Source organism: Haemorhous mexicanus, chromosome Z, assembly GCF_027477595.1.
Source record: "Haemorhous mexicanus isolate bHaeMex1 chromosome Z, bHaeMex1.pri, whole genome shotgun sequence".
NCBI classification, from domain to species: Eukaryota; Metazoa; Chordata; class Aves; order Passeriformes; family Fringillidae; genus Haemorhous; species Haemorhous mexicanus.
Window position 1 is genome coordinate 86,071,037 of NC_082381.1, and position 15,379 is coordinate 86,086,415.

Consider the following 15,379-nt stretch of genomic DNA (forward strand, 5'->3'; position numbering starts at 1 on the left):
TGATGTGCTATGGGAGAGACAGCAAAACTCAGGATATCAAGTTATTATAAAAACATTTTTTTTGTTTGTTTCCTTTTTTTAATGGGAGATAGTGATTTTTTTTGGATCATGAAAGGTTGTCCAGATCTGGATTTTTTAAATATTGTCCAAGTGCTAAATATCAATATTTCTCTTCTCTATTGAAAAGTTTATGGGAAGGTAACACACAAACCAGTGAGGGGGCAGGGGAGAAGAATAAAAAATAGCAGGCCAGTATTAACTACTGTACAAAGTGGGGGAAAAAGCATTTTTAAAAGATTCAATTAGGATAAAGGAAAGCTCATTCGCTTGGGGAATATAAATACTCAGCAAGCATACAAACAAGGAAAGTACTGAAATAACAAAGACTCTAGAACGGAGAAAAAAGGAAAAGAACAGAAAATCAAGTCACATTCATTCTGTGAATAAAGATACAAATTCTGCTTTTTTCATGTGTAATTTTTTCTGGCTGAACCACTGGGTTTGTGGAGTGCTGTATTTTAAAAAAAGTATTTTTGCCACTTTGCAAATATTCCAAAATTCATAAGCCTATTTAATAACTCAAATACATAACAGTAGGAGCTTTTCTTTTTTCTGTATATTATTTTCCATCATGACATTATCTATGTCTGTTATATCAGAGGGGTCAAAATGTTCAGGGGATGAGTCATATTAATATTTTTATCATATTCATATTTTTAGGCTGCTCCATGAGAAATTGCACAGTAACAGCTCCAAAAATTTCAGCTCTATCTCCTCCTGTACAAAAAATTGCAGGTATCAAAAGTTCACGAAAGACCGATTATATCCTCAACTTTTTTTAGTCTAGGGTTTAAGTTCTGTTCCCTGTATGCAAAACCACAACTTGAACTAGTACTAGGTGAAACATGACAAGCTGCAGACAAATTAAACTCACGTGTCCTCACTTGAATATGTCAGAGCAGGCAAAACATTTGCAAGTTGAAGACAAATTTCAGTTTTATTTCATCCTCTTGAAGGCAACTTTGCAGTGGGAGCCCAACTAAGATTCCTTTTAGGAAAGACGGAAATTAATGTGAATGATCTTGAACATCACACAAGCCATGGTTCAGTGAGATGCTGAAGCATGTGTCTAATTTCAATGGGACTGTCCAAATGCCTAAAAAGCAGTGGATCTGAATTTCAAATCACAGCATCTGCTCTTCAGATTAGAGGTAAGTCTGTATCCAAGTGCCTTGCAGTACCAGAACCAAACCCTATTCTGAGCTCTGAAGTCCCTCTGGCTCATTTTAAAAGTTACCTTAGAAAATTCACCATTGGAAAATGAAACCAAATTTTTTTTTTAATTGCTGATTATTCTCTTTTCATCTCCACTGACTACATGCCCTCTCTGGGACTCCATGGCCAGGTCTTCTAAATTCCCTTCCTACAGGTTTTCTCCACACGGTGGCAAAATGTAATAAAGCACATCCCTACATTTCTGCCCTGCAGTTCACCTTAAATGAAAAAAATCCAAACTAGATTTGATTCCCCTATCAATGGAGGCTTAAAACAGGAGAATCAGGGACTGCTCTGAATACTTTTTATGTGCTTGCTGTTGCCAGGGAAACCATTCCCCTGGCATTCCAGTGCTGAGCATATCTTGCACTTCTAGCATTCCAGTTCTCAGAAAATTAAGACTGTATCATGCTATATGGTGTGGAGAAACTATTAGGAAATCAGGAAAAATGCTGCTTAAACTTATATTCCTGATTTCTAAAAATTAAAAAAAAAAATTGAGATCAGATTTAAAATGTTCTGTATATTTTATTTTCTTTTTTTTTTTTAAGGACTCAGCCTCATAATGAAACAGATTAAGGTGCAAGGACAGACCCTGGTTCATGCTGAACATGCAGAAGAGACTGCTGATATTTAGCAGTTATTTTCTCCACTGTAACACAAAATTAGCTGTGGAGTGTGTGGCAGACAAAGAAGACTGTGAATAGCTGTGATTTCTTGTGTGGTGTCATAATAAATGTGATGACTACATACAGTTTTTATGTATGGGTAAACACATTAGGACAAATTTACTTCTGATAGATCTATTGATTTTGCTAAATCATCCAGGGACAGATTTGCCATGGTGTTTCATGCCCAGACCTTTGATCCTCTAGAAGTTATTTATGAAGAAAAGAGCTAATAAAGTTTTCCAGGGGGACCTAGACATATGATCAGATTTCAAATTAAAATCTCATATTGTGAATCCGCAGAAAGCTGGAAGTCATTATTGTCCTAAGCAACAGTGTTAACATCAGGGTAAGGAAACATGTCCTCAATTTGAAGAAAAATAAAATTTGGAACCCATACTGAAGTTTCAGGTACAAATGTCTTTGTCCAATAGTCCTTTAGTATCTGAGGCATCATCTACTCAATGGTCAATAGGGAACACATTTTCCTTCAAGTTATCCCTGTGTCCTAACCCTCACTTCCAAGCGTAAATTCCACAGGAACATGAAAAGTCACTAGCAAGAATATAAGCAATGTGACACTTGCAGGGAAAGGACATGAATCCTTCTCTTACAGGTCTAAAACTTCTTTTGGGAGCTACGGGGTTGGCCAAGAACCACCAAAAAGAAAAATTCAGCTCTTACCTCTGTGTCTGCAGGTCACTGCCTGCTGGCAAGGGATAAGGCCCCTTCCAGAACGAAATAATTTTCATTGTCTAGGCTGGAACTTGGAGCTTCAGAGAGACAACTTCATGGAAACCTTCTCACCTGTTTACACTGAGCACTAACATACTCTTTAAAATTGGATGAGAACAAGAAAAAGCAAGGATGAACAGATGAAAGTGCAAGGCAATTGAAACATCTAGGGTCTGACTTTAAGGAGAAAATTATTACTTCTTGTGTTCTTCAGCTGGGACCACAACATTTGTCCAGACAGCTTTGAAGTAACTTAAATTTTTTTTTTAAGAATAAACCTGAGCTTGACAATAATGTAAATATCTTTTTTATTGTCAAAGACCAGAAGAATTATAAAGTATTTTCTGTGCAGTTTCAGGTGAAAGTAGTACCCATGATTGAACTTTCATGCCTGCTGTCCCCAGCTGAATCCAGGAGTCTGTGTTGTCAGGGTTCACACAAACACGTTGCCATTTACTCCTCTTCCACTTCACTGTTGAAATGAGCATCACAAGCAGGAACTGAGGCAAGAAACAGCAAGGTAAAATCTGCCAACTGAATCTAAAAAGCAGATAAGAAGATCTGCAATTGTTATCTTGGTCTTTTTATTATTGCTCAAGCTCCCCTGAAATTTTAGTTATTTGCTGCAGCCAAGGAACATAGAGACCTACATATCAGAGAAGTTAAAAACTGTTTTGTAAGAATTATTTTTTTAACTTATCCTGCCTGAAAAAAAACAGTGACGCATTTTTTTTTTTCTGTGTCTACACACACATTGTTCAATTCCAAATTTAAAATTTAAAGTTGTCTGGCATTTGCCATGGCAAGTTTTCATTCAGGAAAGAAAATCTCTAGTAACATGCATGAAAAACTCAACCTTTATTTATAAAGATCTGTTTCAAAATGGATATTTTTCATAGGATATTTGTAAATGTTACTTTGGTGGCTTGTTAGATTCTCTCAGTTTATTTTGGGAACTAAACTTATTTAGAGGCAGAAATAACCAGATAGGTTTATAAGGGATGCTTATTTTGGTTATCATTCTCTAATAGCAATTGGATGTCAAAAAAATGGATAGCATAATCTGCAACTTTTCCTTTTCTTATTAGTGTTTTCCTGTCCTATCCCAGAATATTTGAGAAGTTGATCTTGGGCTCCCTGAGTATTGCTTGTAGATAATAAACACAAATAAAGACTGACCCTGTGTTAGAGCTTTTAGAAGAATAGATAAAGGATGTGAGAAAGTGAGACTTATTGTAGAGCTGGGGAATTGGAACACAGAGAAATCCCACGAAGACAGACATACAGGCTTCATTTGAGGCAAGTGAATAATAGAATCACTAACTTTGTCCAAATAATAGCAGGGGGCATGGGGAGGTATCTCCAACTGAGTGTGGTTCTAAGGAGAACAGTTTTTTATTGAGGTGAGCATAATTAGGAGTGAATAAATGAATAATTGAACTGAATGTCTAGAAAGAACCCTTAACAATGCTTGCTCTGTGGGGACACAGAATATTTTCCTCAGGGGATTGACAGGAGATCTGGTACTTGAAACATTCTAAACCAGACTGGAAGAAGAATTGAAAAGTTTACAGTCTGTCCCAGAAAGAAGTGCTCTGTAAGTGCCTTTAATGTAGCTTTTACCTTCTTCCCATTCTGCAATACTGTGATTTATGACAAGCAAGCATTCAGATCTCTATTAGAATTAGAATTACTACTTAAGGGTCTGGTTTCTCATCAATATAAGGGGATTTATAGACCTGATTTCAAATAAAGTTAATGTGTTTTTCCTCTGTAAATCCTTTCTGGGTGATGTGAGGCTAGACCACCTAGAATAAAAAAAAAAAATTAAAAAAAAAAAAAGAACTCCTCTGGCACACATAGCAATTTAAAAACTGCACCAGATTTACCTGATAAAGGATAACAGCTCCTCTGGTGCTGTTAAGACCTGCAGGAGAAATAATTATACAGGTACTCATATTTACTTAAGGAAAAGTGTGTACTATTTAACTAATCCTTTGTTGTGCAGGTACAAGAACTGCTGATGGATGCCCAAGGCTGAGTTTAGTCCTGTGATATGTATGGGCAGAACCTGCCAAACAAAGAGAAGTGATGCCTGTGCATCCAAACTCAGAAGTATTTAAACATACCTGGAACAATTTCAAGTTTTTAGTAATATAGAAACCCAGATCTTTATGGCTTGAGGAGCATATTTCCAGTAAAGCAGGGTTTTCAGAATTGCAGCTTGAGGTTTGTTGTCTAGAGAAATCCTAAGCCTTATTTAAAATTTCATGTTTTCCATGGTTTTGAATTCTTGCTGTTGGGAGCCACTTGAAGTGTGTCCTTCTAGCTCATATGTTTGTAAATTTAAATTTGCTAAAGGTCAGAGCTGTAACTCAGGACTGTGAGACTATGTCTGAACCATGCAAGAGTTATATGAAATAGCATTCTTATAAATTCTTATTCTCACTGAAGTCAGGCAACACGGCTGATGGAAACACTCCTCACTGGAGCCTCCCCTCTCCCAGGGCCAGGAATGCCCACTGCACCCCACAACCCTTTTTTACCAAACCAATTGAAACCAAAGAACAACAGATCCAGGCTGAAAATCATATTCTTTCCCTTTTACTACAGGAACTTGTTCTTCTTAACATCCCTTTTGACAAGTGACTTTCTTAGAGATCATTTAGAGAGGCACAGCTGATGAGTATGGATAATTAACTCCATTTAATATAAAGAATGCAAAGTTAACCAGATAGATGTTTGAACACTTTCATTTTGAATTAAAGCTCATACTCCAATAAGTTAGGCTGTTTGAACTGTCGTCACTTTATTTCTTCATGTAGAGTTCTGATCAGCTTCACTTAGAAATATTTCAATTTATCTTTCCTTGTTAGTTATCTTTACCTTTTCAAGTGGTCAGCAGACAAATTCTCAGGAGTGTCTGTTTTGAAGCAGCAATGAGGATATTCCTCCCCTAAAAGTGATAATATATTATTTCTCATCTCAGTTTCGCATGTCACATTGATTACTATGGTACAAAACTAACAAAACCAAAGGCAATTGTGTTGCTAAGGTATTATTCCGAGGCTCAGGAGCTGAGGATTTGTATCATCTAGACCAACAATTTTTCTCTTACTTTTTTAGTTTGTATGATTTATTTTAGGCATTAGACCCCCCCCCTCACTCCACATCTGTCTCACTCTTTTACAATAAGGACTGGGCTGTATCATTTGTACCAATGTCCATGACTTAAGATGTTTATTGTGACAGAAATGAAATGTTAGATGAATGTCAGACAGTTTTCACAGCCTTGTTTTCAAGAGAGGAAATAGAGAGGAAGAGGTTCTGTGGGTGTCTTTGTGTCTCCAATGCCTGTTGAGGTCATCAGGGCCAGGATCTGGCAGGTGGGTCTCTTTTCCTTTTGACTGTTTAGTAAAACAATCTAAGATTCACACTTGGTGGCAGTGTTTGGCAGAAAATCTGGAGAAAACCCAGAAGCAACATCCAGGATCCAAATGCAGGTCTGGGCTCACATTTATTAGGATGAAAGATCCCGTTTCAATTTGTGGATGATATTTGTGTGTGCTAATCAAAGCTCTGCCAAAGTCTGCAGGAGTAATTTAAGCGACGATTAAAATAAAAAGAGAGAGGAGCTTTCCAGCCAGCCCCTACCGCTGCAATAAATTCTCACCCCTTGTGACTTTCCCACCTGAATTGTCAGAGCCCGTGAACAAACAGACATGGGGGGGTTTGCTTCGCCCCCACTGCTGCTGCTGCTGCTTCTGGCAAGCAGGGCCTGTGATGCTCTCTTGTTGCTATCTGTGTTTGCCATGTTTATCTAACACAGAGCAGAGGCACCGGTGCATTGCGCAGAGCAGGGCTCTTGTAAGGGAGATTGCAGATAACCAGATGTCACTGGCTGTCAAGCAGCTGTGCCTACCTGTGTGCACTTGTGTGAGTGTGCTGTGCAAAGAATAGCTAGGAGATGTACAGAGCAGGTTTTTACTCTCTCTTCTTCGGGTCATGATTTTCTTATCACGCTTGTTTTACCTAAGCCAGGCTTAATGTGGAGGTTTTTACAAAAAATTACACAAGACAAGTAGATTTGGATATCCTCCATGTTAGGATACAACCAATTCAGGGCTCTGAAGGCTGGTCTTGGAATAAACACCTTTGCAATGTCAAGATCTGTCTCGGTGGTGCACAGAGTTTGAACCTAATGCTTTGGCATTGCTTTATTTCCACCTCTAACACCAGAGACTGTTGGTATCAACATCTTACCTGCTTAGGAACCATCTGCATATCAGGGCAGAGCTGTGAACTCTGGCACCAGGGTGACCTTTGCCCACTTTTAGCAGTTTTGTCCTGCCTGATGCAATAAATTATTTGTTACTTTACTCAAAGTAAGAAGCCTGTAATGATCGCAGGGCTACTTTTATCCCCATTTCAGCTCTCTATTTATAAGCATTCAGGCTTTCAGCCTGCCAGTAACACTGCTTATAAACTCATATAGATGGGAAATATTTCAAAGTGAGATGAAATAATTCCACTATACCCTAAAATATCATAAAACTAGCACAGAGGTTTCTAGTCCCAGAAGATGGATAGATGTGATATGTTCTTGGAAAGTTATCACTCCAGTTTTCTCGCCTCATAAGTGTTTTTGAGGCAAAACTGAAATACTGGAAATGTTCATGCTGATAAGCTGGAAGAATGTACGTTGAATCAATCAACATATTTTGTTTCAGTAATTTAAGATGTGATTTATTGAAGTCTAGGCCTTTTTAATTTTCAATTATTTAAAGTAATAAACTAATGTTTTGAAATGGAAAAGTCATTCAGCCACATCAGGAACACTGTATAGCTGTATAAAATTTGCTACACTATATAACATGTATGTTCTATAGGTCTCTATAGGTGGATGTACAGACCTCTGAAAAGACATTTTTTCACTCTGTGTTTATTTCCTCTAATACATGTAAAAAGTATTTAAAAAGAAAAAGGAATTAATGCAGTTCTACAGCAGAGCTACTTAGATTTCCAGGCTGGAAAACTAACCATTGACAGCAGTGATCCAGAACAGGAAAATAATTTCTGGACATGGTTGATTAAGCACCCTGCATCATGAATGAATAAACCCTACATATACAAAGAAATTCCCAGCTGATGATTTCATGAAAGGGAATGACCAAGGAACTTGCATTTCTTTACCCAGAATAAGAGAGAGATGGAGGCTGGAACTGAATGATCAGTGTTCCAGCCCCAACCATTCCATGATTCTGTGATCAACCCCTAGTGGTATTGCAGTCAAATCTGGCAGGCCTAAATTGAAGGTAAAAAAGAAAATGTCTGGATAAACACCAGCACAATATCAGCTATGACCTGTGGAAAAAAATTTCTGTGAGTTCAGTGGCTAGCTGGGAAATTCAGACAAAGATAACCCTGCATGCTGAAAGTACACACTTAAAGAGACATATAAACCCCCATGGGATCAGACATCTGAGCATTCTCGTGCTTTAAGAATTCACTGTTTGTCAAGCAATCTAGAGTAAATGTCTGATTGCTTAATCTTAGTTTATGCAAAATATGAAGTAATTTTGCATAGCTTAATGCATCACCAAAGATGATTAAGACAAATCGCCTTGCCTTGTACTTGCCAAGTGCATGCAGAGACAGCTACTGAAAAACATTTGCTGTGGGTACCAAATTAAATCATGATTTGATAGCTCAGCCCCAGGAACCACTGAGAATCTCTAAGAAACACAGTTGTGAAGATGTTTGGGAATTTAAAGATGAAGATAAACTCTTTCCAAGCACTTCCTCTAAGGGCAGAATCACCATCCAAATTTCCTTGTCCAGAGGGCAGCTGGGTAGCTGGTGAGTCAATTCATGGACACAAACCATCCTTCCTGAGGACCAGGCAGTCAGGTTTCTTCTGGGAAGACAATCTGGGGCTACCTAGTGCACAACAAGCCAATGGCAATTGTATTTGTTCTCGTGGAACCTGACAGTCTAATTGAGAGCAAACCAGCATGGAACTTGGATAACTATACCTTAATAGACTCAAAATGCATACATTTCCATAAAATAGAATGTTAGTCCTAAATCTTAAACTCTCTCTCTCTCTCTTTTAAACTTCCAGAAAGAAGAAAATAAAAAAAAGAAAGAAAATCTCAAGATAATTCAGGGAACATACATTGTGTGGCTCCTCAAAAAGGATTATTAAGAGTCTTTTTGAGAACTGTTCAGAAAAATAACTGTGCTAAGTGACAGCACAGGATTGCAGATTAAAATTCAGTAAATATTAATTAGAATAAATGCAATTATACATACGTCTGAGAACAGAGAGGGAAATGAGGGAGACAAAGTCAATTAAATGTAAATTTAAATTTAATTGAAATTCCAGATAGCAGAGATATTTTTGCAAGCTACTGAGGAATCCCTGAGTACTTTCAATTCCTGATTGACATCTCTTGCCCAACTAATGCAAACTAATGGATATTTTGTGTAAAGGGGATTTAGTACGCTGTGTACTTTCTGCTGGCAGCAGTGTCCTTTTCTGAAGCCACAGGTCTCCCACAGAAGAGCAGCAGCATACACTTAGGGTATTAAAGATTAGATTTCTACTGAACAAAAAGTATATAAAAATGTTTTCTTGGATATTTTCACATATTGTGACTGAAATCCAGTCAAATATTTACTTGAATCGATTTGAAACACAAAATCATTCTAGATAAAGAAGTGACATATTTAGGCTCGAAAAAAACCTCCACTATTTTCATTTTCAATGACAAAATAAATAAATTTCTTTTTACAGAAAAGAAGGTAAGTGAGTGGACAATGGAAGGGGGAAAAATAAACTTTTACCATTGAAAAAATCCAAAAATTCTAATCTATATAAAAACCTGCCTCAAAAAAACCTCATTCTCAAAATAAACCAAGAATGGTATTTTTAAAATGACATGAAAACACTAGAGAAAGATACTCAGTGTTATATACAGCATTCACATGTTTTTTCTACATTTGTATAAAAAATTCTCTTGGTCGGTACTTGTATTTGAAAATATTTATTTAGCAAAAGCCTAGTATTGGTACTATGGTTTTCTCCCACATGGTAATATTATTAAGTACTGTGGAGGACAGTGGAACTTTTCAGTGAATTTCAACATATTGTGGAGGTAGGGCTGCCTTAAGACAGATGGAATTCAACTGGGATACAAGCAAGGTTATCCTCACAGACAGAAGTACTCTAAACTTCTCATATGTTCCTCAAGCTGCAGGATTCTCTGAGGATCTAAAACATTTGGAAACTCATGGAATGTTTGACTGTGATATCTGTTCATTATTTGGCAGCCACGGGAAAAGCAAATATGATTTTCAGTTGGATGAGAGAGAAACAAAAAAAAAAAAAGGATAGAAAAAGTTTCTATAAAATATGATGCTTGGAATAATCACCTTCATCTGGAACAGGTGTGATTACAGGTTGCTTTATTCCCACAGCAGTATCTGGACCTACCTGGCATGAAAGACCATCCAACAGTGAAGAGTAAAGATAATTTTTCAAGTTAGCAAGGAAATTTCATAATGAAAAGCCTCACGAGTGTCCTAGAGAGCAATCCAAACTTAACTTCAGAATGCATATCAAAAACCCACTATTTATGCCTTTTATTCTTTTAAAACTCCTGCCCTGATCTTAAAAAAGCAAAGTGCTAAGATATGAAGTTCACAGAATCATAGGCTGGTTTGGATCAGAAAGGACCTTAAAGGCCGCCCTGCCACGGGCAGGGACAGGGACACCTTCCACTGTCCCAGGTTGTTCCAAGCCCTGTCCAGCCTGGTCTTGGACACTTCCAGGGATCCACTTCCAGGGATCCAGCCCAGCCACAGCTTCTCTGGGCACCCTGTGCCAGGGTCTGACTACCTCATAGTATAGATTTTTTCTCCCTAATATCTATTCTAAGCCTTTTTCTGCTAAGGACACCCTCGTCCCACCACTAAATGTCCTTGTAAAAAGTCCTTCCAGTAGGACTGAATAAAGTGAAAAAACAACAGAAATCCTCACTCACCCAGTGGGTTTCCCTGTTTCAGGAAGCCCTCATATCAAACATGATAAGAGTTTTCAAAAGGAAGATAAAGCAGTCGTTCAGAAGCAGCAAGCAGCACTTGTAAGTGCAGACAAAATGGCTACACAAAACGCCTGACTTCAAAACATATCTGATAGATTCACTGCAAAATAATAAAGAGATCCCAGTCCCCAGGCTCCATATCCAATCAGTGGAGAGTCATGCAGGTCAAGACTGACAGGACCCCAACTCAAACGTCCCAATGACATCCCCTGGGAAGCCTGAGAAAGTGTGCCTCGTGCTTTAAAGTCGGGCTGCAGAAAAAACCCAGGCAGTGTGAGTACACTTCTCAGGGAGGCTTGAGCTGCAGCAGTGAGTCTCACTATAAAACACTGCATAGCAAGTGTGGTTGAATGGATTCATCAGGTAAAAGAATGCAAGTGTACTCCAGTAAATATGGAGGCAATTGTACTCACAGTGGTTTGGATTTTAGGTTTTTCTCCATGCTCTCAGGCCAACATGAAGTACTGGGAGTGCTATTCTGATACAACCAGAGGGAGCAAATATTGATGTTCATATATCTTTTAAATTGGATAAATGCTTATTTTTACTTTAGTAAGGAGATTTATTGTAATAACTCATAATAAATATGAGAATTTTATTTTTCTTTAACCACAGAAATGAATTAGATTATTGTAATATTAGGGAACGCTTTATTATAAAAAAAGCTAACTGGAGTATGAATGTGAATGACAAGCTTGTTGATCATGACAAGCTTGCTTAGAAAAAAGTGACAATGCAATACCCTGTTAAATTTTCTGTGTTGTCCTTTGTTCTCATCATTCATCCACCACCTCGACAAAACACAGGTAAAACTATTCTTTCACTTTTCAATGAGACAGTTCCTTAAAAATGAAATTGGGGAGTATAATTATTAAACTAAATGAGAAAACAATTTAAATTAAAATGTTGTGCTGAGGTCTATTTTGTCTGTCATTGAAGTAAAGGATAACCTTTCATTCATTTCAACGGAAGCAGAGCTGGGAAGGACTGCCATGCACCACCATGACAGATCAGTGCAACTGATCTTTCTAAGCCTGGCTGCAAGGTCACAAGGAAATTTTTTCTCTTTTTTCACACTCTTTTCCTAGCATGATTCTGGCATGAAAAATAATTTCCTTAACTTCCATTTGGTATGGAATAGCCTCTGCTTCAAGTTAGCAGTAGATTAGCACTGTGAGAAGCAATAATATTTTTGCGAGTGATAGGATGAATACAGTCTGACTTCTCAGTCTTTCATCTCATCCCTCTTTAGCACTGTGTCCAAGAAAGTGTCAGACTTTCAAAGCATCTTTCTCATACATAGCCTCACATAGCTAAAAAAACCCCTCAACAGCATGCAAAATTTACTAATATGTTAGTCTCTAGCATCAGTACCTATTTGTAAACCAACTTTAAGCAGCCTTTGTATTTATTAAACTGATAGACAATACAGGCAATGACATGAAAATATAATTTATCATATCAGAGAGGAAGCACACACATTATTATCAATGCTTTATTACCTATTTTTAAATTCCCTCCCTGGTGTGCAATGAAATGTGAGTAATATCCAGAGTTTAACTCCTTCATGGCACTTCAAGTAAGAGGATTCTTTCTGGAGGCACCTTTATCACCAAACCTTTTCTGCTGGGAGTAGTTTCTGCCATGGTCTATATGTCTGGAACTTGAGTAAATTTCCTATGACTTCAGCATCAGCCACTACAACCAAAGTTGAGGTGACTTCTTAGTGTGCTTCTTCTTCTTCTTCTTGTGCTTGTCAATGTTCCAGACATAGTCCAGAGGTGAGAATGTGTGGTAAGAACAAAAAAACCAACCGGGGGTAGCTAAAGGACATAGGAAAATATCTACTGTAGGACATGTGCACAAATCACCAGATTCATGTGGCTTTGTTCAGATTTTCTTCTCTACCACAGAATTAATGTAATACGTGGGAAAGGGATAAATATCATAATAGGGCAGGGGGAAAAAACATTAAATATAAAAGGGGGGTGGGGCTACATTAGATATTAAGGAGCTCTTTTTCCCCATGAGGATGGGGAGGCCCTGGCACAGGGTGCCAAGAGAAGATGTGGCTGCTACTGGATCCCTGGCAGTGCCCAAGGCCAGCTTGGATGGGATTTGGAGCACCTTGAGGTAGTGGAAGGCGTCCCTGTCCATGGCAGAGAGGGGAAACTGGATGATCTTTGTGGTCCCTTCCAACTCAAACCATCCTGTGAATCTATTATTCAACAAATATGGAAAATATAAACAATGCATTCTTTCTCCCTCCACTTCCACATTTGTTTCTATTAGCATTTTTCATGAGCAGAAACCATTTCTTCTAGGGTTTCTAAGCATACAGCAACAGAAGTCAACTGGAAATGCCAGACTGCAGTGTTGCAGGGGTATATTAAACATCAGACTTTTCTCAGGTGGTTGAATTGCCAGCTAGATCAAGCTTCCCTCTTTTCATGACACTCATGCTGTCTCTGAGACAGAGAGTGTACCCTGTTGTGCAGCTTCTTTCTGGCTAGGGTTTCATTTCTGTGTTCACTCATTTGAAGACAGAGCTGCTTTTTAGTCCATTGGGGAAGAGGATCCAAACTTCATAGCAGTCTTTTGACTTGATGTGCTGGTGAAATATCTTAAGAGCTACAAGTTCTATGTGCTGGAAGAACTACAAGCTGCAAGGGGGGCTCTGATGTGAAAATCCTCTTTACTGGGCTGCTGAATTCCACCTTTTAATCACACTGTCAGTCCAGTAAAATATAATTAAACAAGGAGAAGTTTGGGTCCACCAAGCATTTATTCTCTTCCAGTATTTCAGGTTGATTTTTAGATATTATGGAGGCATTTGTAAACTACTACACACCTCTGCATGTTGGATTGCTTCCATTTGCACTTTTAAAAGCTGCTATATGAACAGATAACAGCTTTTCAAGCTGAAAATGAGTGTGAACTATTCTATAAGTTCACATGGGGGGGTAATTTTTTTCTTCCTATTCATCAAGTTTGCCAGTGTCAATGCCTCACCTTGTTCATCATTAATGTGTAAAATAATATTAAAATAGAATGAAGAATTGAAATATAAAGATGTGAAACCCAGGAAATTCACACAAGTGTTGTGATTTCTGATTTGACTCAACCTCATCATCTGGTGTTGCTCTGGTGTACAAAGTTTTGCCAAGAGGCTTCAAACAGCATACATCTCTACTCACATTGTGTTTTGGTATATTAAAAAAAAAAGGTAGAGATTAGGCTAGACTTGAAAGATACTGAGGACTGTAATATCATCAGCTTTCTCACATGTCAAAGAATTGGATAAACAAGGTCAAATCACAAGGAAAGTGTGGAGACCATTGACCACAGAGCCATAGAGAATGGTTTAGTTTGAAAGGGACTTTGGAGATCATCTAATTCCAATGTCCTGCCATGTTCCGGGACACTTCCCACTATCCCAGGTCGATCCAAGTCCTACCCAGCCTGGCCTTGGACATTGGTAGGGGTGGGGCAACCACAGCTTCTCTGGATGGTTTTAGAGACAAGGACCAAGGGTACCAATGTCCAATTGCTTCGTGCTCTACCAGCATCCCTGGTGAACTCATCACCCATAATGAGCAATTAGCTGGAGTTCTGAATGTTGCTGATGATTCTGTCCTCCCAGGCACTGCTGTCACCATACACTTTAAGGTCCTGTGCTTTCCACACAAAACGCTAAGCATGCCTAGTACTAAAACATTGCAAGATTTCTCTTAATGCAAATTGTGATATAATTAGTATTCTGCCCACCTCATAGAATCATCAGGGTTGGAAATGACCTGAAAGATCAAGTTCAGACATTAATCCAACACTGTCAAGTCCAGGAACAGCAATGTCTTTTGATGGTTTGGGTGAAGAGAAAGACATTTTTCTTCCCTCTTTCTTTAACATTAGTGTTCCCAGAATAATTTGTCCTTCCTGGTGTTACATTTTAGAAGGGCCATAGAGCAGCCCTGGCAGTGCTCTCTTTTTTTTTTTTTCCAGTACTCTACAAGAGGCTCCCTTGATCTCTGGACAGCCTGACTCCTCATACAGAGTTTGCAGGTTTGGTCCATTCTGGAGGTCACAGCCAGTGAAGGCTGTGAGGGAGGGGAGTAAAGAGGAACAACATGTTTTCCATCTGTGCGTATCCAAGCAAAGACTTCCAGACGGCAGCACTTACAGGTGGTGCAAGGTGAAGGAGCTGCAGGAGAGGCCTTAGCAGAGGCATGACAGGGTCATGTAATCAGCACAGAACCACCCAAAGCAGGGAATGACACTGGTTTCATGGGTAATACTATAACAATGTCACATTGCAGCAGGGTCCAATCATTTTGAATTGCAGTCCTCCTGCAGTACAGACACATCTCACCTGCCTTTCCCCTCTCTCTTCCAACCCATCTCTTCTGAGGCAGGAACACTCCCCCTGTTTACATGTTTTTACAACCCTGGCCCATTCTGCTTTACCCTGACTTATATCTCAGGGAAATGAAGGAATTCAGGTTTAATAGCATTTTTAAAAACACAGCAGTGGTATGTATATATGTATACATATATTTCATTAAATATCTATAATGAAAATATGCCTGCCTGTTT